Consider the following 25756-nt stretch of genomic DNA (forward strand, 5'->3'; position numbering starts at 1 on the left):
AGGAGAAGAGCCTGGAAAGGGCCGTGAAGGACATAGGAGGGAGAGAAGTCATGGCAGAAAGGTATGAGATGAAAGGCCAGTGGTAATGTAGGAGGAAGAGGACTAAGGAAGGAGCCATGAGGAGAGGATGGAAAGAGAAGGGAGAGTGTTATACTGCTGATCACAGTTCCATACTCAGACTTCACAGACAGCAGCACAGCCAACCCATGGATAGTAAACCTGCCTGAGAGAAGACTGTTCTTCTCCTACCTTGGTCTAGTTAGAAGATGGATCACTGGGCATTTGAAGATGTGTATGTGAGAAAGACAGAGGAATGATTATGGGAAAGGGATGTGAATGGAGGAGGGGGGCAAAGAGGTGTGTATGGGGGACTGGAGGTTGTGCATGTTGGCAGGGGGGACATATATAGAGAAGGGCTGAAGATATGTATGTGGGGCTATGGGAGATATGTATGAGGTGCTAGGGGATGTATATGAGAGGTAGACTGAGGGTTGTAAATGGGAGGAGGGAAAATGGCGGACTCAGGGAGTGGAGGATGTATATAGGAGGTGGGTGCTCTGGTGGATATGTATGGGAAAGCCTCTGGGGAATGTGTATGGGATTCACATGGCCCCAAAGACTTTCCTCCCAGATAAGGGGTCTCTGGGAGATATATATGGAGATCCTCTACGGGCCTATATTTCTTCACAAGCACACTACGCATTGTATCTAGGGTAGAACATGGGAGCCAACTTTTAAAAACAATTGGGGGGTGGGGTGCTAAACTTACCTGTCTCTGTATACAGTAAAAGAGTTTGCTTAATATTGGGGTGCACAATTGCCCACTGCATCCATAGAGCTGGCATGTATGTCTTGGGGCAGTTTATGGAGCCAAAGATTTTCCATCTCCTGCTCAGAATCAACTTAGGTCCCATAGGGGCCAAAACATGAAACTACCCATGCTGCCTCCTTCTCAATGTGCCAGCGTTTTTTCCCCTGAAAGTCGGCAATCCTACCTGGACATTATCTTTCCAAACAATTTCCTGGGCTACCTTCTCCTTATTCTAGTTACTGGCAGATTCCCTCTTCACAGCATGAACACAAAAAGAGTATGGAAGGGGAACTTATAGATGATACTGGTGGTAATGAAAGAAAGGTCCAGGAAGAGGAACCACCCAGGAGCATTACTGTGACATCTGCATTAATTAGAAAAGACAGGATCTATAGGAATTGTACTTCACTCACAATAAAATACAGAATGCAGCAACCCATCTGCTTACAGGCACTAATCTAAGAGAATATTATCCTGGTCTTGAAAGATTTACTTTGGTTCCTAGTTATAATCCAAACCAGTTTAAATTTTAACCTTCCCCATTTAAGCTGTTACCAGGATTAGGCCCGATGTATTTAAAAGAGGGCCTTATTCCAATCCATGTATTCCCTTACAATCATTACAATTGGCTCAGAAAGGCTTGCTCTCTGTTCCAGCCATGAAAAAAATAAGATTAGTGGGGACTAGTAAAAGAGCTTCATCCTATGGTATGCCTCACATATGGAACAAGTAGTCAAAAGAGCCATCCAGGCTTCTGCTCCTACAGCACTAGCTTCCACAGGCCCTGTGCACTTCCAACAGAAGATGGCCAGAGGGCTCAATTGCATACTTCTCCCAGAAGCCCCAACAGAGGACATTGCAAGCCATCTGGGCTTCTGCTCCTATAGCCCCAACTTCTACAGGCCCTTCACAATTCCAGCAGGATAGGAGCAGAAGGCTCATTTTCATACTTCTCCCAGAAGCACCAGAAAAGAACTACAGAAGACATCATGAGCTATCCAGGCTTCTGCTTCAACAGCCCCAGCTTCCACAGGCTCGGCATAATTTTAAAAGGAGAGGACCAGAAGGCACATGCTGATTGGTGCACACCTCATCAACCCTTACTATAAATGTACAACAACTGGATAGATACACTAACAAGGAATTATTTCAAAACAAGAATCAATAAGATGTGTAACCATGTCTTTCTAATTTCTTTCAACAGGTATCAGTAGCTACAAACAATTGAAGGATGGCTAGGAAACATTGAATTACCAAAGCTGTCACCACTGTTACCACTTCTACTGCTGTCCAGTCAGTACCACTGCCCTTTCATGGTCCCTTTCCCTCATAAATTTCTGCCATGACCCTTCTGGCTCTTATACCTACCATGTCCCTTTCCAGGCTCTTCTCCTTAATCCCACACAGATGGCCCTTATGAGATTCCTCTTATTCTTAGTTTCCCCCCAATAAGACTCTTTCCAGGCTCCTCACCCTCTTAGCCCACCTCCACATGACCCTTTACTGGCCCTTCTCCCTCCTACCTACCTTCCCACTCCATCCCAGTTTCTCTCCTCTTCCCTCCCTTAATGGTGTCTTCCCAGCTTCTTTCTGCATGCCATGCAGTGAGGAAATGACTCAGTGTGAAACATGTCTGCAGATTGACTCCCTCAAGAAACAGGTGACTAAGAAGCACCCAGAAGAATGAGGACTACATCGATAAAATGCTTAATGAGATGGAGAACTCAAGCAGAGGAGAAAGTGTAAATGAACCATGAGATAACAGCTGGACCAAGATTACTATGGCTACTAGACCCTATACCCTGACTCTGATTTCCTTTGAGTTGAAAAACTGGTATGCAGCACTGAAAGAGGAGGAGGAGGAGAAACCATCCCAGGATGAGGAGGTACTAAAACATGCAGACCCCAAAGCTGTGGGCTTAGCAACCAATGCACCTAGGAGGAGGGAAATAGTGGTTGGTGACTCACTTCTGAAGGGCATGGATGCATTCATCTGCCAACCAGACATGTCCTGGGAAGTGTGCTGTCTGACGGGTGCCAAATTTCTAGATGGAGAATTTTCCTAAAATCCTCAAGCCTTCTGACTACTATCTGATGTTGCTCATCCATGTTGCAATGAATGATACTTCCAGGTATTACACAGATCATATAAAAAGTGACTTAATAGCTTTGGGAGAGAGGGTAAAGCAAATAGGTGCACAGATGGTATTCTCATCCATCCTCCCAGTCAAGGATAAAGGCCCAGGTAAGGTAGCTCACATTCTGGAGTTGAATGGTTGAATAGATGGTGTGAATGAGAGCATTTTGTCTTCCTAGACCATAGGATGATATTTCAAAGACTGATGAGTACAGATGGAGTCCACCTGTCAAAGAAGGGGCTCAGTGTCTTCGAATACAGACTGGCAAACCTACTGAGGAAGGCTTTAACTAGAATTGTTAGGGATGAATAAACAAAATCCTAAGTTAAGTAAAACATTTAATACTTGTATTGAAATGAGAAAAAAGTATAATATCTGGAAAGCTGTGTACAGTAATGCTCAAAGTATGGGGAAATAAAGTGCTGGATCCAAATGCAGTCTTTGAAGAAGCTGATTTAGATATAGTAGCTGTCATGGAAACTTAAACAGACAGGGTACACAGAAAACCATGTCTAAGATATCGTTATACCAGGCTATAATCTATTCAGGAAGGACCAGGTAGGAAGGAAGGGAGGAGACAAAGCATTATATATATAAAAATAATATAAAAGCAACAGAACTGCAGGACTTGAGAGGTAAGGAGGAGCACTGTGCGTTAATTTGGAAAGAGGGAATGGAACATCTATTTATATTTGTGTAATCTATAGACCTCCATCACAGAGGAGATGGATAGAAATGTAATGGAGAATTTCACAAAACTCCTATGAAAGGGGAGGTGCTATTAGAGGATTTCTATCTGACAGATGTTTATTGGGACATCCCAGCTGCAGTGTCTTCAAGAAACAAGGAGATTCTGGATTCTCTGCAAGGAGAATTGTTCCATTAACTTGTAATGGAACCCACACAGGATTGGGTGATACTGAATCTCGTGCTTACCAATGGGGAAAATTTCTGATGTTGTAGTTGATCATCTGGGATCCAGTAATTATCGGATGATGTAGTTTAGTATTAGATGCCAAGAGAAGATTCATTCAAAGGCAAATGTCTAAAACTTCAGGAAAACTAATTTTATTAAAATGGGGGAGTACCTCAAGGAGTCTTAGCTGGTTGGGAAAATCTAGGGGAGGAAGAAGAGCAGTGGGGCAAAACTAAAAGGAGATATTATAAGGACAACTAACTTTTTTGTTAGGAAAGTAAATAAACGAAAAAGGAAAAGAGGTCACTATGGAAATCTAAAGAAGTAGCTGAACAGGTAAAGAAGAAAAGGTTAGCATTCATAAACTACAAGCGATCACAGAAAGTGGAAGACAGGTAACAATTTCTGGAAAATCCAAGAGCAGCTGGGAAAGTTGACAGGAATGCAAAAATTCAAATGGAAGAAAAAATAGCAAATACAATAAAATGGGAGGGGGAGCAAGATGTTTTTTTAGATATATTAGTGATAGAAGGAAGTACAAAAGTGGCATTGTGAGACTCAGAGGTGAAGGGACGGAGAAAACAAAATTGCTTAACAAATATTTCTGTTCAGTGTTCACTGTGGAAGGGCCTGGAGCAGAACCACATTGTTATGGTTGTGAAACCTTGTGCTGTGGCATGGTTGACACAGCCTAGAAGGCGAACCTACAGGCCCATGCCAACAGCTGGTGGACATGCCTTTACTGGGAATGAGACTGAAGCTTCCCCTTTATCAGCCCCATTCCCCTCAGCTTGAGCCCTCGGGTTCCAGGGGCTGGCAGGACTTAGGCAAGAGCCCAGTAAGAGGAGGTCAGTTGGTGTCAGGATTCAAGCCTATGTCTGGACTGCCAGAGAGACAGTATCCAGGTACAGGCCAAGGATGGGGTAAGTAGTGGTCCAGATGAGTGGTCAGTGTCTGTAGCTGAGGTCAAAACCAGGGCAGGCAGAAGAGTAGTTAGATACACAGCAGAAGTCAGGACCAAGCAGCAGGCAGGAGAGTAGTTTAGATACATAGCAGAAGTCAGGACCAGGAAACAGGCCATGGACAGGCAAGACAAAAGGAGACGAGAGACTGGGAGCTAGATGAGGGAGGGACCAGCAGGAGAGGCAGGGAAGCAAGCAAAGCAGGAGAGCTGGGCAAGGCAGAGGAACAAGGTAAGGCACGGAGCAATGAGACAGGCACAAGACAGCGAGGCAGGGACATGGAGATAGCAACACGCACTGCTAGGAAGGAGGACCTGCTGCGGTGGCTTCTGCTTGGAGCGCAGTTGGAGTTTAAATACCCAGCCGCGTGATGTCCAGTGTGCACAGGCAGAGCAGTTTCCTGCCATGGGGCCTTTAAGATGCACCGCGCTGTGCACAAGCATACCTAGAGAGGCCCAGAGCAGGGGAGGCATGGCAGTGTTCTGCTGCATAGGCCATGCTTGGAGATGAGTACGGCCTGTAGCAGGGACTTGGGCCAAATGTTGCACACATAAAACAAACACAAATAAGGTTAGAAGTAAAGTAAAAATCAATCGATTTTCAGAACAGTATGTGCCATGTCAAAAAAAATAGCATGTACAGCTTCCATAGGAGGCTCTTCGTGAAAGCTGGAAAGTTAACTTCATCAAGAATAATACACTAAACCTGCAAGGAACTGAAATAGGATACGTAATCAAAGGGGAAATCCTAGAACCTCAAATCTTAATGAGGAAAGCCCCTGCCCCAGTACATTTTTCCTAAGCTCAAGCACTGTCTGCCAAGACCTCATCTCCTGGCTAGCTTTTAGAGTTCATTGGTTAGGGGAAGCCCTTTTTTGTGTCCTTTTTGGAAATCCCCCAAATGGATTTATTGGCAAACCGAAATGTAAGATGTTCTACATTAAGCAGTAAGTAATCCTGGAGATACAGACCTGACGTCTCTGAATACAGCAATAAACTTGTTCAGAACAATATAGTAAACCTCAACTCTTTCTCCTTTAATGGCTTCTATGCCTGCCATTAGCATCATTATCAAATTCTGGTTACACGGACATCAACCCACGCAGAACATCTGCACACTTACCGCATACAGCACGGTATAATGTGCAGACCCTAATGCCGGAGCATTTGTGAATACAGAAATTCCATTTGCTAAGTTTTAAAAGGCAAATTTATTGAACTTGTGGCTTGGATCTCAGGGCTGGCAATGGGTGTGCTTTGATATTTATATTCCTTGTTCACCACCACTACCCCCCCTCCCCCCCCCCCCCCCCCCCCCCGCCTCCATCTCCACCTCACACATATCATATGATTATAGAAGGAATTCTTCCATTGAACCATCAATCTCCATGGTTTTGAATTGTGTCCCTCAATTGCCCAAATTACTTTGAAAACGCTCTATAATAAAAGCTGATGTGTACAGCACACATACTGCACCTTTTAAATGCAGTCCCTCTGACGAGTTCTGGATCTGTTGTTAAAAAAAAAAAAGACTAAACAACCTATACACTGTTAAATATTTTCATCAGCAAAATAATTAGCATCCTCATTGTAATAGAGAGACTATCTTTTCGTTTAAATGTGTAAAGCAGTAGATTATGAGGCCAATATTCAGTCATTTAGTGGATAAGTTATCCGGCTAAATTATAGCTGGATAACAAGTTATCCGGCTAAATTATAGCTGGATAACAACTTATCCGGCTATAATTTAGCTGGATAACTGACTAAAATTGCCATATTAGCCATTGACACAGATAACTTTTTAGTTATCTGTCTAAATGGCTTTTGAATACCTATTTCAGTGCATTTAGTTATGCACAAGATAAAAGCAACTCCTCACTCTTCTCCTTGGTTCTGAACAAAGACATTCTGGGGGCAGTTTTCAAAGCTGTAAACCATGCAGGTGTTTTTATCACATGCACTTGCCTCTAATTTTCAAAGAGAGCCTACCCAGGTAATTCCTTTTCGAAAATAAGTTAAGATAACGAATGTGCACACCAGCATTCTTTGTACCTATTCGTGCAGGCAGGCAACGGGGAGGCAGTAAAAAAGCACGGGTAGTTTTGCAAATTCTATATATGCACACCATTTTCCTTCCATGACCTAAACACTAGAGATGTGAATCGGAACCGGAATCGGTTCGGTTCCAGTTCCAATTCAAATCTTATAATTTTTATCGTCCGGCCCGATTGGTTTTTTGTTTATCGGCTGCGCCCGATCCGATAAACAAAAAACCCACCCTGACCCTTTAAAACTGACCCCTTAGCCTCCCCCACCCTCCCGACCCCCCAAAAACATTTTAAAATTACATGGTGGTCCAGTGGGGGCATGGGGAGCGATCTCCCGCTCTCGGGCCGTCGGCTGCACTAATAAAAATGGCGCCGATGGCCCTTTGCCCTTACCATGTGACAGGGGCTGGCCAATGGCATGGATACCCTGTCACATGGTAAGGGCAAAGGGCCATCGGCGCCATTTTTATTAGTGGCAGCCGACGGCCTGAGAGCAGGAGATTGCTCCCAGCGCCCCCACTGGACCACCAGGTAATTTTAAAACATTTTGGGGGGGAGGCTAAGGGGTCAGTTTTAAAGGGTCGGGGTGGGTTTAGGGGTTGTTTTGGTGTGCTGGTTTTCCCACCCTCCCCCCAAATAACTCCTGTTAGCAGACCCAAACCCGATTAACGATTTTTCCACGATAAATCGAGGGAATTTCTATTGTATCACACTCTTTAATGATTTTTGACGATTTAAAAAATATCGGACGATATTTTAAATCGTCAAAAAACGATTCACATCCCTACTAAACACCCCACTCTGGAAGGCCCCTTTTCAATCCAGCTGAAAGTATGCAGACCATGGAAGTCTATATGGACTTTTAGTTGGGCAGAAGCGGACAATCTTCAGACAGGCCAATCTACCCAAGTAGATAGCTTTGAAAATTGCCCCCTGTAGTTATTATTGGACCAGCTCAAATTGCTTGCAGGCAGTTCAAACCATATTCATAAATCTTGAGCATTTGTGCTGTTAATCTCTCTGTAGTAAATGTGGTATGTGGCAGGGCCAGGGTTGAATCTTGCCAGGTTGAATCCTGCCAGTGTCTGTTCTTGCTGAAGAAGAATGGCATTGCAGTAATTGGAGGGGAATTGACAGGGTGTCCTGAGTATAAGATATCAGCTGGAGAAGGGAATGCCAGCCCTACCTGGAGACATGCTGCTCTTTGCTCTTGCTTGTTATTAGAATTGATAGTCTGTAAGTTTGTATTTTGCTAACATTTTATTTGGATGCTGCAGAGCTCTGGGGAAGGGCCAGCACTCTGCCACCTGAGTTAACTGGAGCTAAGCACCAGAGGAATTTGATATAGTCCTAAAGACTGTGATTATATCATTATGTCCTGCGTGCAGAGAGCTGGAAGTTTCTTTGTGTTGAACTGTTCCCTTTCAATAAGATGGGCGCACTAGAGCTTGAAATATTTTATCAGCTTTGTGCCTTGTACTGCATAAAGTCATTAACATCCTCAGCAGCCATTCAGAGTACAGCATAGTATTTCATATACCATGTACTCCAGTGCTTAACAGTTAGTCTAACGGTGTGATTGAAAAGGGAAAGAGATTCAGTGACACACATTGAACTGCTAAAAAAGTTCATGCAGGAGAGCCAGGCAACATGATTGTAAACTCCCACCATTTTTCACATATGAGTGTCTCCATGGGAGTTGTGACTACCAAAATGAACCCTCTTCCTTTTTTTAAAAATATTTGTGATTACCATAGTAACAAAGCAAATGACAGCAGAAGAAGGCCATCCGGTCCATGCAGTCTGCCCCATTATTCTGTCCATACCAATAAAGGCACATCCTACCCACCAGCCCCAGAGTGCAACCATCTGCAAGATTTATCTTTATCCAGGACAGTCTTTTTGTACTCTTCCATTGTATTCCACCATCTTGGGGTAATGAGCATGCAAGATACTGGCTTAGGCCTGGATTTTCTAAAATCACAGGCCTTAGTGAATCACGCGATACCGGAGAGCGAAACAGGGGGCGGGCCTGCGAAAGCCGGCAGCAATGGCACCACTGTGGTGCCATCGCTGCCAGCTTTCGCAAACCAATCCAGAGTCCAAAAGTCCGACGTGTCCACGTTTCACAAGCCGCTGCCTCAGGGACGTCTTGATATAACTCCCAGCACACTATTGTGGTAAATCTCCGGATACTCCTTGACAGAAAGTCTACCAGCATTCATCAGTTTTATATATTAATAGAGGTCCATCTCATCTTTATTACCATCTTTAATGCCGAAAGAACAAAATGGTGGCGAGGTCTGTAATAAAGATGAGATGGACCTCTATTAATATGTAAAACTGATGAATGTTGGAAGACTTTCCGTCAAGGAGTATCCGGAGTTATATCAAGAAGTCCCTGAGGCAGCGGCTCACGAAATGTGGACACGTCGAACTTTTGGACTCTGGATTCTGAAGCGTGGTTGCGCAAGCTAAGGGAAGTACTTATTTCCACAATTTTACAAAATAGTCATAAAATTAAAAGAAAAACTGAAAAAACAAAAAAAGAAGAGAATTTAATGGACTGATGATTAAAGAAAGACCCGTAGCAGTGAAAGCACAAGTTGTATTCTTGCCAACCGCAGGTGTGTATGAAGGTCCTAAACTGTCATGAAATTTGTGATAAAAAGTTATTAGAAGCATAAGAATATTAATATTGCTACTAAAGAACAACGTGATTGTTAGAAGATTTCAATTATCCCAATATTGATTGAATAAATGCAACATATAGGACCATAGAAATGATGGTAGAAGAAGACCAAACGACCCATCCAGTCTGCCCAGCAAGCTTTCACACTTATTTTCTTTTCATACTTATCTGTTACTCTTGGCCCTTATTGGTAACTTTTTGGTTCTAGTTATCTTCCACCCCTGCCATTGATGTAGAGAGCAGTGCTGGAGCTGCATCAAAGTGAAGTATCAAGCTTAATTGGTTAGGGGTAGTAACCACCGCAATAAGCAAGCTACTCCCGCGGTTATTGTTTACCCAGCCTGTGCAATTCAGTCCTTGTTGGTTGTTGTCTGAATATAAATCTTTTTTTCTTCATCCCCCCTGCCGTTGAAGCAGAGAGCTACGCTGGATATGCATTGAAAGTGAAGTATCAGGCTTATTTGGTTTGGGGTAGTAACCGCCGCAACAAGCAAGCTACTCCCCCTCTTTTTTATGAATGCAAATCCTTTTTTCCTCATTTCTTCTTGCCGTTGAAGCATAGAGCAATGTTGGAGTTGCATTAACCCTGTGTATGTTTATTGAATAAGGGTATTAATCACCAGGTCATTCCCACAAGCCACCCCCATGCCTCTTCTCTTCATTCACATCCTCTAGACTTTATGGCTCCACAGTGTTTATCCCACGAGGGAGTTGGACTGTTAGATGATCGAGGGTTTAAAGGGGAACTTAGGGAAGCTAAGGTCATTGCAAAAAAACTAAATGAATTCTTTGTGTTGGTATTTACTGAGGAGGATGTTGAGGAGATACCCATTTCAGAAACAGTTTTCAAGGGTAAATATTCAAATGAACTGTCCCAAATCATGGTCAATCTGGAATATGTAGTATACTAGACTGACAACCTGAAAAGTATCAAATCACCAGGTCCGAATGGTAGACATCCCAAGGTTCTGAAAGAACTCAAGAATAACATTTCAGATCTATTACAAGTAAATTATAACCTATCATTAATATCATCTGATGTATCTGAAGACTGTAAGGTGACCAATGTAACCCAGATGTGATCCAGAAAACTATAGACCGGTGAGCCCGACATCAGTTCCAGCAAAAATCATGGAAACTATTATAAAGAATAAAATAACAGAACATATAGATAGACATGATTTAATGGGATGTAGCCAGCATGGATTTACCCAAGGGATATCTTGCCTTACAAATCTGCTACAGTTTTTGAAGGGGTGAATAAGCATGTGGATAAAGGTTATCTGGTAGATGTGGTATATTTGTATTTTCAGAAGAAATTTGGCAAAGTCCGTCATGAGAGATTTTTAATTAAACTAAAAAGTCACAGGATAGTAGGAGATGTCCTTTTGTGGATTGCAAATTGGTTGAAAGACAGAACACAGAGTGTAGGATTAAATGGTCTTTTTTCACAGTGGAAAAAGGTAAACAGTGGAGTGTCTCAGGGATCTGTACTTAGACCAGTGCACGCAATATTGCCCTAACGCACGCGATAAATCCCTATTGAACACTAAAGGGGCTTTTTGCGTGCGATAAGATGTTAATTAGCTGGAGGGGAGGAGTCGGGGTGGGGAGAGGGAGGAGTCGGCCACTGCACCGCTGCCGGCGATAATGTGAGGCACATTATCACCAGCAGTAGCACGGCGAATAGCACCATCTTTTACGGTGGCGCTATCTATGCGAAAGGCTGCAGCTGGCCGCAGCACGGCCTGCAAAATCACACTGCTGGGGTGCGAATGGCTGCGACCTTTCGCAGGCCAGCCCTCCCTTGCCCCCACCCACTTTTTTGCTGGATTCATCATTCTGCAAAGAATGATGAATCCAGCCCAAAGTTTGCAATGAGCAGCTATCAAAATTAGTGAGGTTGTTGCTCAAATATCCGGCCACCTGGGTTCTCTTGGCCTAACTGGAGAGAGCAGGGACACTACAAAACCTACTGTCTTTGACCTAGTTAGTGTCTGAGGATTTGTAGCTTATTGGCTCCAATCTAGGTACTCCCATGGCCTGCAGTATCACTAGGTTGATCTTCCCTTATTAGAACCTTGTTTTCTTCTTATCACTTTGTTGACCAATATTTAGCCATCACCAATTTACCGACATTGACCCAGTTGGTGTTATGGCTATTCAATCATTACTGTTGCCATTATTAAAAAAAAAACAATTAACTGTATTTACCTGTGTGACTTTTTAAGGGTTAACTCTAATAAATCCCTTGGCTGCAAACATGAGCTAAAACATAATCATCACAAATGATTATAATGACAAGATTTGTTGAAGCAAAACTAACCAGTAAAAGCGCAGCAAACATAAACATGCTTTATACATATTTGTTTTCCTTCTAAAACATATAAATGCCCCCTGAATGTGAGAGCTGATGTCATGCCCTAATCAGGATGTATAGCCAGCGATTGAGGCTATGTATATTTAATGAGCTCTGTTAAAGGATTTTTAGAAGAGTTTTCCCCATGGACGGGGCTATGACTTCTTTGTTTATATATTTTTTCTTTCCTGCTGCCACTAATCACTAATTCTCTGTTCCTTAATGGTACCTTCGGGGAATGGCTGGGTTTTTTTGTTTTTTTTTTTTTTGCATCAGCGCAGAGTGGCACTTTCTATGGCACACACCTGTCTGCACATAAGATTAATGGACAGGGAAAAGTAATGGAACGCAAACACTTGCAAACTCTCTGAGTAAGAGGAAGAAAAGAGCAGCACATCGAGAAAGCAAAAGTTTTACCGGTCCTAATGTGTGAAAGGACACTACAGGGAGATCATAGCTCGGAGTCTGAGATATCATCGTCTGTTGCTGTGGAAGCACTTATGAGTAAGGGAAAGAACAATTTTTACATGTAGGCAGTGTGGGCTCAATGCATCCAAAATCGGTTTGGACTCTGGAAGGTAGGTGGGGAAATATTTGGAATTTGTCGAATTGCAACTGTTGTGGGGAAAAAAAAGGATATATGAAACAACTTTATCACTTCCTATAAATACATAATTGGAACGTTCTTTAAAGAAGAGCGACCATAGATACTCTTCCACTTCCCATGCCGCCCAAAAACGTCCATCCACCCAAGTACAGAAACACCTTCCTTTGCCTCCTGCTGTTGACGCTTTTCTAGGGTGAAACGCTGCTGCTGCCTCACAGTTCCCATTATATGCCAGGGGAAGCCATGTTGACAAGTTTAAAAGTTTTCTTTCTTTTTTTTTTTTACACTTGGGGTGAAATAGAAGCATTAGTTGCAACGAGCCCTGTGTTTTTATTCTTATAACAGAATCCATCAATGATTTAGGGGCTTCCCCCTGTTTTTAACCCCTAGTTAAGGCTTCTCATGCAGAAGGCCACCCTTAAAGGGCCTGTGCTGCCCTTGCAAATGGTGATCACGGTACTTGGATTTTCTAAGCAAGTTTGGCCCTACCTTAATTATTAGAATCTCTCGACAGCGTGCTAATACAGCTCCATTTTACTTACATTCATTTCTTTACTCCGTCTCTCTCTATCTCTCATATTTAATGAGTTACAGTTCACATACTCACACATGCACTCAATACACTCTCTACATAGAGGTAAATCCATATTATTATAACAACATCTCACATACTGATAAATACTGCAGAATTTAAGAGAACAAGCATCCTTACTTTAAATGCCACTACATACACTTACAGTTTGTGATATAATACAACAATCCCAAAAAAGGATTTCTTGGGCACATGTTGTACTCATAGCCAATCACTCTTATTATTATCATCATCATCATCATCATTTGTCTAGTGCCTTCCAGATATACCCAGCACTGGAAAGAAACACATCATAGAAAGTTCCTACTCTTTGGAGCTTACAATTTAGTAAATACAGGCAGAGTACACATGACGAAAAACAAATAAAAGGCTTTGAGTTAGGACTGCACGACAGCAAGCCAAGACTGAGAAGATTTAAGACAGATGGGGTTAAATCAAGGAGGGGCACTTTTAACTGTTCATCAAGATATGACATTTGGAGACTAAAAATATTACAAGAATTCTACTGTAACAAGGATGTGTAGATATGTTTAAAAGAGATTTGGCACTCTGTGAAAAACCTGTGAAAAAAGCATTCAGATACAAAATGGTTACTATGTTTTATAGTCCAATTTTTGGCATTTCAAAGCAGATTACATTCAGGTACTGTAGGTATTTCCCTATCCCCCAAGGGCTTACAATCCAATAGGTTTATTCATCAAAATTTGTTATGGTGTTAGCGCCATAATGCATGCGATAGTAATGATATTGCACTGCGTGAATAAAAATTTTTCATAGGGGTGGGATTGGGGAGGATTAATGAAAACAAATGGCACTAGAATACTGTTAACAACTATACTATATATACTTGTTTGAACAAGCATACCGTAGATGATCAATGTCTAATTTAAAAAATTAATTTTCTGTATAAAGTTGTCAACTACTGTTGAAGTTAATTGCTCACATTCCTATTTACTGTTATATGCAAAACCTGTTGCTATTTATTGTTTTCTTACTGTATAACTTGTTACTTGTAAAGCATTGTGCTATGTTATTGTTTTCTGTAAACCGAGGTGATGTAGACCTTTACGTACCGCGGTATATAAAAAATCTCCAATAACAACAATCTCCAATATACCTTTTTTGCTGGAGAGAGAGAGAACCTCTGGGGAGGTCTTCACAGTAGTCAACTATTTATATCACTATAGGAGGGCCAGGTACTAACTCAAGGTGAGGTTTTGGTGGTGATTTAGGGTTTGGGGCCAGTTTTTCATACAGAGTGAGAAGTACGAACAGCACAGTACATTTCAGTGAAGATTTGATGTCATTTGGAGTCAGAAAAGTCTCTCAAATTTGAGATTTCTACAATGTTGTCTCACCCTATCTGGATAGTACGCTGATATAGAGCCTACCACAAACAGAGCCAGTCTGGACACTTTGCAAGTATCACAGTGCTACCTATGTAAAGCCCTAATATACCATGTGGTGCAGTACTTCTAAAGTTATCATAGAGATGCCCTTTTTCCTTATTGCAGGAGTTATCCATGCAAAGTTATAGCATTTTGATGAATGTAGGTGCCAGTTTATACCTGAGACACTGGAGGGTAAAGTGACTTGCTCAAGGAGCAACACTAGGACTTGAACCTAACACTGCTCTAACCACTAGGCTACTCCTCCGGCTCCTCCTCCCCATTTATGGAGCCTCAAATCTCTCTATTATACAGTAAACTCAACTTTTTTGTGCTTTCAAAACTTTAAGCAACTCCATCAATACCTGCACAATTGCAATGCTTTGTAGTAGGATCAACTCATGAGTCAACTGCATTGTCTGCAGCAACTCTAGAACACAGCTAGAATCTTGGAGTCCATTTTCAACCTCTGTCTGGCCAGCAAATTTATCCAAATAAGTGTATACTGCTAACTTTATTGGGATATATCTAACTATCTTAAAGTTAGCCAGATAAGTTCATCCATCTAATTTCAGGATTGAAATTCAGCTGTTCTGAAATTTCCTAGCGCCATTAGCCTGATAATGCTGAAAATAAGCATTTATCTGGCTACAGAGTCATTTATCAAATCATGTTATGGTGTTTTCGCATGCTTAAAGCATTTTCGGATGCAAAAAATGCCTTAAATCATGCAATAAGCACCATAACTCATGGTTATGGGGTTAAGAACATAAGAACATAAGAACTTGCACATACTGGGTCAGACCAAGGGTCCATCAAGCCCAGCATCCTGTTTCCAACAGTGGCCAATCTAGGCCATAAGAACCTGGCAAGTACCCAAAGACTAAGTCTATTCCATGTTACAGTTGCTAGTAATAGCAGTGGCTATTTTCTAAGTCAACTTAATTAATAGCAGGTAATGGACTTCTCATCCAAAAACTTATCCAATCCTTTTTTAAACACAGCTATACTAACTGCACTAACCACATCCTCTGGTTGGGATTTGGAAAAAGTGGGCTGGCTTTGCGAAGCCATAGTGCATGATATCGCACAGTTTTAATGCCGAAAATAACTACAACTTTTTCATTTGTGTTAAGCAGTGCAATATCATGGTTTATGACCATAATGCAATTTGTGATTTTTTTTTGCAAATTCTGTTTTGAGTGTTTTTAGGCTGGGGAAGGGCCTGAGATGTGGGAGGAGAGTGGGGAAGGGTCTGAGATGAGGGGAGAGGGAAGGGGGGAGGAAGGGAGAGAAAGAGCGAGATAGCCTCTAGGTGGGGCACCATAGTAAGCAGTTATTTATGCTACTATGGGAGGCCCACCTAGTAACTCGAGGTGAGGTTTAGGTAGTAGTGTGTCCGAAGGCCATCAAATCTTCACAAGAGTGTACTGTTCTGTTCGTACGTCTCACTCTGCATGTAAAAGTGTCCCCAGACCCCTAACCCCTATACTACTACCTAAACCTCACCTCGAGTTACTAGGTGGGCCTCCTACAGAGATATAAATAGCTAACTACTTAAGGCTCTCATAGATAGTATCTCTCTCTTTTTCTCATTTTGCAGTAATACCTGTGCACATTATGATAATTAGGCAACTACCCCCTTTTCTATCATATGCAATATTTTCAGCAAATTGGTAAATTTAGGCCTTAGCTGGATATCTGGCTCCACCCAGAATGCACCCATCCGACCCCTGAGCTAATTGGATGTTATCTGGCTATCTTGGGACCAGGGTGGTGGGATTTTCAAATCCTGCCACTGGGATTTTTTCCATCTATCCAGGATTATTAACAGGGTTAATGGGATTATACTCTCTTAAAGACTCTAGTAAAGGCAAAAAAAAAGAATTGCCAGTAAAATATAGAAGAATGGATGCCATTTAAAGTGTTTCTTTTGGGACATCAGCAAGTAAAAAAAGAAAAAAAGTTTAAAAAAAAAAAGTAAAATAAGGAAGAGGTTGAAAGTTGATGATTATACCCACCTGAGGGTGTGGATGTCCCAGATTAAATGTATGAAACTTTCAACCGACTTCTAAATATATTTTCTTTTTGAAAGTTCACTAAAGAATGTTTTAAAGTTTTCTTATGGGGACAACACAGTGGGTGTTATCCTTAAAATATATACATATATAACAAACAAATTTTGTAAAATTAATTTTAGATAATATAATACAGTACAGTGACAGGACAATATAGTCCCAGTGTGATTGATTATAAATGTGAACTTAGCCAGACAATTGCACTGACCCTGTTAGGGTCCAAAATCAAAGACCATATTATTCCAGTTTTAGAGGAGCTTCATTCACAGGTTATCAGTCTTGCTCAGCATCAGCTTCAAGGTTCTTTCCATTATTTATAAATGCCTAAACCACATCGGTCCTGAATACCTTGTTGATGTTTTGGTACATTTTATATCCATGTAGTCATGATTCTCACACCAAGAATTCTTGCACTTCTTAGCAGCATCTGTGATTAAGCATAAGTCCACTCATCATTTTGGTTTTGTGCATTTTTCCTCTAGTATATGGAATGCTCTTCTTCTAGATATCTGCTAACATCACTATTAAGTAAAGGTTTAAGGCCTGGCTATGCATGCAGGCCTTTCATGAGTAAAAAAAAAAGTTATTCATTATATCGTATACATTTGCTGCTTTTTCAATTTTCATTGCACTGTATTTATAATATTTCAGTAATGTTTTGTGTTAATTTTCTTTTTCACTTTGGAAATGATTTTCAAAAGCATTTGCATGCTCAAAAATGTTTTTTTTTTTTTGCATATGTATATGTACTTTATCCAAGTAAGTGGGCTTTTGAAAATCGCAATAATATATACCATTGAATTGTCAACAGATTTTATCCTCATTAAGTGCACTTAACGCAGGTAAATGGCTTCTAAGAATTGTTACGATAGTATGTTACATTAATATGCATAATTACTTTGAAAATTCACCTGATAATTTGTATCATTGCTGGTTTATAACATGGGTATCCAGGATGTCCCTTCTTCTCGCCACCCTCCTAACAATGACACCCAAACAAAAGACAGACACAATTCCCCTTTTGAGATCAAAACGTCGCAGCTTTATTAACAATACAACAAGCCAACAAAACATCTTGTATATGTACTTGAGCTTGCAAGGAAACAATAGTCCTGGTGGTCATCTATCCCCCTCCCCCAGCAAGATGCAACCACCCCCAGATCCTCGAGGCCTGTAGGCTCAATGACAGCACCAGCTGTCCCTAAAGCAGTCCCTGCCACAGCCCAGTAAGGAGCATCCCACCCCTGAGTGACTGAACCCAGTCGCAGCAAAGAAGCCAGACTTCATCTCTGACCAACTAACTATCCAAGCAGTTTGGTCTCTACAACCAATCAGTAACCCAAGCTTGGGTAACCCGCTCCCCCACCAACTGCGACAACAGCCATCCCCCATATAGTAACAAAAATAATTAGAGGCTGGGAGGGCGGGATGCCACCTGCCACCACAAGAAAATCGCAGGAATGACTGCTGGAGAAAAATAAATGAAAAAAACAAACCAAAGGGACCCAGAACCAACCAGTGTCAGACACCTCACGCAGACAGATTCAAAACCCCTCAATGTAGCAATGGGCAATCTCCCCCTCCCCTCCCCTCCCCCCGCTTACTAACCTCTCATCAACCCGCTTACCCTTCCCAACTAAACTCCCTTGTCACCCCTCTCCTTTACTCGGCAGGCAGGCAGCATTCAGAGGCCCCTGGCCCCCATGTCATCCAGACTGGCCACGGACTATGCTATCTCTGATCTCCCAGAAGTCCATTTTCAGCTGCTATCTGGCTAACTTTACAAAGATATTCAGTGGTGCGAGTGCACCGTTGAATATCTCTAGCTATCTTTAAGATAGCCATATACGTTTATTCAGCTAACTTTAGGACTGCTGTTTGGCTGACTCCACCCTGAAACACCCTTGCCCCATTCCCGAGTTATGCTATGTTTGTTATTTATTTATTTATTTATTTATTTATTTATTTATCTATCGAGTTTTATATACAGTCATTTGGTATCACCATCACAACAGTTTACAAGATTCGATCAGTGTAGGGCAATTTACATATGTAGTGCATGGATCATAAACAGAGTAAGTTACACGTGCAATTAGTTAATGATATTTGTACAGTTAGCCAGATACATTTTAGCTGGATAAAAAGTTATTGGGATAACTCGGAGCTAGTCAGCTCAGCAGGATTTTTAAACTTAGCTGGACAAATGTTGCTGACTATTGACCTCTTAAAGATGAATTGTAAAAGCCCGATGCACCTCTCAATCAGGGGATGCACAAATAAGTCTGGCTCACGCACACTGACCGTATTTTAAAAAGCATCTAGATACAAGTGGAAATGCCATAGCATGCACATCTAAAAAATTTCTCAAGAGGGGCAAGGGATGGGCGTGGTCTGGGTGAGGCATAGGCATTTTGTGGCCTGTCCAAGGTATGCCCACAGATTTGCCAGTCACATGACTGGCAGCACTCAACCTCTCGCCGCCAGAGAGATGCCCGGCTAGCTCGTCACTGCGGGATGCTGCCATCTCCTCATCTTCCTCCCTCCTCTGACTTATGTGGTAGAATCTGGATTTGTGTGCCCATGCATGCATCTACTTAGAATTTGGCACACATGGGCACGTAGCCAGGCTATTTTATAACATGCACGCATATACGCACACAAGTTATTAAATATCCGCATCCCTGGGCGTGGGCTGATACACATGTGCAAATGTGTGCGTGTGAGTCACTTTGAAAGTTACCGTCCGAATGTTTATTCTAATCCTTTTTGGGATGCCTATATGAACCAGAATATCAAATATGACAATAAAGTAAAAGTTAGGTAAATTTTAACAAAGCCTCCAGGATGAGGAGACTACTGAGTCAACAATACCTGAAATGAGAGCAGACCTAATCTATGGAGTCTTGATAACAGAGAGAAGGGCCGAAAAAACCCCAAAGAATCCCGAGCTTGAGTCCCTGAGACTGGAGAGGATGCAGTAGCAGAAAGAAGCAGGAAAGGTTGGAGTAAAGGTAAGGCAACAATGTGCAAGGTTTACTGTAAATCAGTTTGAGGATAATTTTCAAACCATTTTACCTGATTAAGTAAGTAATTATCCTGGTAAAATGCAGTAATTACTGTTTCGTGGTTAAAGATCATGACCCGTTTCAGAGGTGTGTGGCAAAGCAAGTCACAAACCTTCCACACCATCAACTTCTTCTCTTCAAAAAAAAAATAAAAATATATATATATATATACACACACACACACAATGCTGTCTCAGCCTCTGACCTGTGTTCAGTGCAGGGTTGTCATCAGGAATGAAATCTCAAAGGAACAGATAGCCGGATCAATGAGGCAGAAAATACACAATGTAGACAAGCAGACCATTTTACCTTTTATTGAAATAAATGGGGAAGGTGGTCCTGAGTGACAGAGAACTGTCGTTTTCACTTTCAATAGATCTTTCTTTGAAAGTGTTTGTCTCAGTTAACCTTCTCAGGAGCTTCTTAAGTGAAAACGATCACTATCAGGGCCATTGTTAGGCTGGTATGAAGAGGTTGACGGTATTGTGCCCTGCAACTGGAGGGGCCTCCCCCATGCTGGTCCCATCAGTGATGGATCAAGGGGAGGAAAAGGGAAGATTGAGCAGTCACCTGGGAACCAAGTCTAGAGGGATGACTATGCTGAGTTATATTAAGGGCAAGGGTAAAGAGTAATAAGAGTAGAGGGGGGTTTGTGTCCAAAATACCACCCGGGACTCAAGATGCCTTTCATCCACCCTTGGGTCACATCCGCACAGATCTCCTGGCTGGGGGAACATCAGGGCTAACCCGGGCATGGGGGTCAACAGGTGGCAGAAGGAGTTAAATCCAGAGCCAGATCCTAAGCAGGGCCAGCTTGAGGAGTTCACATCAGGCTCTACCCCATTCCCCGTTCCACTTTCCACATCATGGGGAAGAATTAGGAGAAAGTCAGGAGTTAGGAAGAAAAAATAGAATGATAAAGTCAAGGAAGAGAATGAAAAGAGGGAGAGAAAAAAAATCAGACATGAAAAAACATTTAGTCATTCTCTTGCATTTAACATTTGGATTCACTGCTACACAAATTTATTTTGCTGTAAAAAAAAATTCAAATTATATATATATATATGTACTATTTCAATAATGAAATGAAAAAAACATAAGAAATTGCCATACTGGGTCAGACCTAGGGTCCACCAAGCCCAGCATCCTGTTTCCAACAGTGGCCAATCCAGGCTACAAGTACCTGGCAAATACCCAAACACTAAGTAGATCCCATGCTACTGATGCAATTAATAGCAGTGGCTATTCCCTAAGTAAACGTGATTAATAGCAGTTAATGGACTTCTCCTCCATGAATTTATCCAAACCTTTTTTAAACCCAGCACTAACAGCACTAACTGCACTAACCACATCCTCTGGCAACAAATTCCTGAGCTTAATTGTGAGTTGAGTGAAAAAGAATTTTCTCTGATTAGTTTTAAATGTGCTACATGCTAACTTCATGGAGTGTCCCCTAGTCCTTCTATTATCCAAAAGAGTAAATAACCGATTCACATTTACCCGTTCTAGACCTCTCATGATTTTAAAGACCTCTATCATATCCCCCTTAGCTGTCTCTTCTCCAAGCTGAAAAGCCCTAACCTCAATAGCCTTTCCTCATAGGGGAACTGTTCCATCCCCTTTATCATTTGCAAGACTTTTCTTATATATTTGATTATTGTTGTTTTATTATTGACACATGAGATAAGCATGATGTATTGGTTCCACAACTCAGTACTCTACCAAATTCAAGCTCTTAAACTTAGCCTACAAAACCCTAAAAGGCCAAACACCTACCTACCTCTATGTATCCCTAATCTCTTACATAACCACTCGCTTCTTCTGCCGGAGTACAACCCTGACAATAATATGTCTGAGCAGCACAAGAAAGAGAAACTTTGCTGGATCAGTCCCAACCCTATGGAATTCTCTTCCACTGCATATCAGACTTGCCCCAGATCTCCTCTCCTTCACAAAACAGGTGAAAGCCTGGCTCTTTGAAGCAGCTTTTGGCACAAACTGATAATTCCAGTCCTGCAAAACTATCCTATACTCCTTATGCCTCATTGTAACACATGACCCCCTGAAACTTTCTCTTTCATCTACCAAACAAGCTCTGGAGACAAATCTTTAAAATATATTATATCAATCTATATTGATAGTCTATCCTATCTTGTACTGCGTTCAATCAACTATGCTGTAACAATCATGTATAACATGTCCCTGTCTGTAACATACTTTGCAACAGTATGTCTATCTGGAATCACAGTTAATTGGAACTCCCCAGCTGGAAAATCATGTGATAAATAACAATGATGATGATGATGAAATTGAAAGAAAGGGGAATATCTGTTTAACCTATCATGATTTCTTTCATATAGCAATCCTGGTCATATAAAAGAACATTGAGGTGCTGGTTCTGGAAGAGAAACCAGAGACACACTATAGATAGATTGTCTGAGGAATAGACAATTTTGTCTAAACTCATTGGGCTGGATTTTAAAAGGGTTACGTGCATAAGGTACGTGCATAACCCTTCTAAAACGGCCCTGCGCGCGCCGAGCCTATATTGCATAGGCTTCCGGCGCGCGCAAAGCCCCGGGACGCGCGTAAGTCCCGGGGCTTTCTTGGGGTGGGCGTCGGGGGGCGTGTCGGGGGTGTGACGCGGTCGGTGCATCATCCGGGGGTGGTGCCGTGGGTGTGGTTTCGGTCCGGGGGCGTTCCGGGGCCATGGCCGTGGCCTCCGGACCAGCCCCTGGACCGGAACATGGCGCGCGGCAGCTGGCCCGGCATGTGCAAAGTTACGCCTGCCTCTAACAGGCGTAACTTGTGCAATAGAGGTGGGGGGGTTAGATAGAGCCGGGGGGGTGGGTTAGGTAGGGGAAGGGAGGGGAAGGTGGGGGGAGGCGGAAGGAAAGTTCGTTTCGAGGCCGCTCCGAAATCTGTATGGTCCTGGCGATGAGAGGAGGAAAAGCGTACATGAAGTCTTGTGCCCAATCAAGCAGAAATGCATCTTGGGTAACTCTCATAGGGCTCCGTCAGATCTACAAAATAGATCTAGCTTTTGATTTGCTTCTGATGTGAAGAGATCAATCACGGGTTGCCCTCAACGCCCAAAAATCCTGTCCATTGGAGACTGGTGAAGGGACCATTAGTGTGGACTGAAAAGCCTGCTGAGTCAATCTGCCTGTGAGTTTTCCAGGCCCAAGGCTGGTGGCTCCGAAAGGGGTGGTAGCCTGGGGATACTAGCTGACAAAATGGATCAGAGGCTGCGGGGCTGCTTGTCAGAATCCACCCCACTGGTGACCAAAATAGAGAAAAGGCTCCTGGCTGCCCACAGCCTAGAAGACCCTAAGGGAGGCTTGCCTGCTCAGATTTAGGCATCACATTGGCCAGGGGTAACCCAAACTCCTGCTCGATGCAAGGTAACAACATGCGAATCCCCCGCGCGAGCCTGAAGCAGCAGTGTTTCAATGAAGTTGTCTTCTACTGTTGCGGGGCCAGTCTCATGGTAGGAACTGCAAAATCTCACTCCTTCTCTCGCAAGACTGGCCCTGTGGCAGCAGGAGATGATATCAATGAAACGCTGCTGCTGCTGCTGCTGCTGCTGCTGCTGCTGCTACTGCTGTCTCAGGCCGGGGATCTACATGTTGCTACATCAAATTGGAGAGGGGTTAAGTTTACCCTTGCCCAATCCAATTCCTATATCTGAGTAGGCAAGCCTCCCCTAGGATCTTCTATGCCACTGGCAGCCTAAAGCCTTTTCTGTACTAAGGCTGCCGGTGGGGGTTGGATTCTGCCAGGCAGCCCCTCGGCCTCTGCTCCATTTTGTCCAGGAGCAAGAGCCTAGGAAGGGGAAAGAAGCAGGTGAGTGACTGGACAAGAAGGCAGGAGAAGAGTGAAAATAGGGGAGGAAAGAACAGAGTGGGAAGAGTCTCTAGAAGAAGGGAAGGGGAAAAGCTAATGTAATGAGGAAAGAGGGTGAGAAGGAGGAAAAAGCTGAGATAGTAGCTCACTAAGGGGTGAGAAGAGGGAGAAGAATCTCTAGACAGGGATGGGGAAGAATTGAGGTAGTGTGAAAAGAAGGGGGAAAATCTAGAGAGAGGGAGGGAAGACCTTCTGCAGGGAGAGAAGGGGGAAAATGGGGGAAAGAGCCAAGATAGTTGGGGAAAGTGGAGGAAGAGTTGAGGCAGTGAGGGAAAGAGCTAAGAAAATGAGGCTGTGGGCTGCCTGGTGGCCCCCATCCCACCAGCAGCCAAAGTGGAGTGGGGGCCACCTTACGATCCCAACCTGATGGAGGCCAAAGTGAAGAGGCAAGCCCAGGGCTGCTGGGGGAGCAAGTAAAAGTAAAGAAGTTAAGGTCCATGAATGTGAGAGTGTGTGGGTGTTTGTGTGTAGGTGTGTGTATGAGAGAGAGAGAGAGAAATGAAGTGAATGTGTGTGTGTATATGTGTGTGTGTGTGTGTGTGTGTGTGAGAGAGAGAGAGAGAGAGAGTGAGAGAGAGAGACAGATTGAGTATGTAAAAGAGGTAGTTTGTGTGGGAGGGAGTGTGTGAGCAATAGAGAGCATGTGTCAATGTGTGTGAGCATATGTGTGAGAGGGAACACGTATGTATATGTGTGCATGCACACATGTGTGGAAGAGAAAAGGACTGTGTGCATCTGAGAGTGGAAACATGAGTGTGTGAGCATGAATATGTAAGAGAGAAAGTGTGTGTGAATATATGACAGAGAGGAGAAAGTTTGTGTGCCCTCCCACACCCAGTAAGCCACAACAATTTCAGAATGATTGGAAATTGAAATTTCTCAGGTATGGAGAGTGGAGGGTTTTTTAAAAAATCCTATTAGTTTCAATTAATTGGTGTTATTTGATGTGTCTGCTGTTCTGAAATAGTTTACTGGTGTTTGGGAAATTTAAAAATCAATTTATATTTTAATTGGATTTTTATTCTTTTGCTATCTTTAAATATTTATTTTTGTTATTAATATTGTTTTACGGATATGATTGATGTTTTATATTTCTTGATTTTATTGTTTGATGTTTTATGATGAATGGTGATGTTTCTTTTTTCCATTGTTGTACTGTATTCAGAGTCTGGCTTGTTGTGGTTTCCAGTTCAGTTTTTGTATGCCCATTTTTGTTTATACTTTATGGTCTCTTTTTTTGATTCTGTATTTGATGATGGTCTGTCTGTATTCTGCATGTGTGACCAAGGTGAAGTATTCTGCTAGTGTGTAGTTTATGTGTAGGGATCTATAGCAGCCTGACTTGTTCTTTTTTCCTAATAGGAGGTGTATTGGTATTCTAGGACCTGGTATAATATATTCAGTATTACTTTTTCATAGGTAAGATTGTTATTGTTTGAGTACTGGCAATTAGTGCTGATTTGATATAGGAGGTTTATTATATAGCAATTTTTCACTCATGGCTTTCTGAGGGACAAGCCCACATCTAACACGCATTACAATAAGCCTAATAGCATATGGATATTTTTGCAGGGTTTTCTGGTTGGTTCCACAGTAGTGCCTGCAAACATAATATACAGGTTGCTGTAAATTATATTTTTACCTTAGAAGACTGTGCACTGAAAGTTATTTTTAATGTAAAATCTTTTATTATAAATGCATAATTTTTAAGTGTGTGTGTGTATATATGGGTGCGTGTGTGTGTGTGTGTGTGCATATATATAGGGTTGGGGTGGGAGCATTAAAGTTTGCCTAGAACATCTAATACCCTTGCACTGGACATGGGTTCCAAAGGAGAAGGCTTGGACCCGATTAGGGAGAATATCAGATTTTAAAATTTAGATTACTGGACGGAGATGAGAGAACTGGGAGACACGGGGGGCAGCATAGTAATTGTTCGCACAGGGTAGTAAACAAGCTAGCATCAGCCCTGTCAGCCCTGTCAGGCTCAATGGTTCAGAGCTCACTGCCAGATTTCTAGAGTCTCCTGCAGAAGGCCCAGGAATCAATTCCCCCTTCCTTATTAACGTAGAACATTGCAACCTGGTTGTTGCACTGAATGAGAATACTCTGTCCCTCTAGCAAATGGGTGAAGGCCCGCAGACTGTTCTTTATAGCATGCAACTCCAGGAAATTGATGTGGAACAATCTTTCCA

The sequence above is a fragment of the Rhinatrema bivittatum genome, chromosome 6, assembly GCF_901001135.1.
Source record: "Rhinatrema bivittatum chromosome 6, aRhiBiv1.1, whole genome shotgun sequence".
NCBI classification, from domain to species: domain Eukaryota; kingdom Metazoa; phylum Chordata; class Amphibia; order Gymnophiona; family Rhinatrematidae; genus Rhinatrema; species Rhinatrema bivittatum.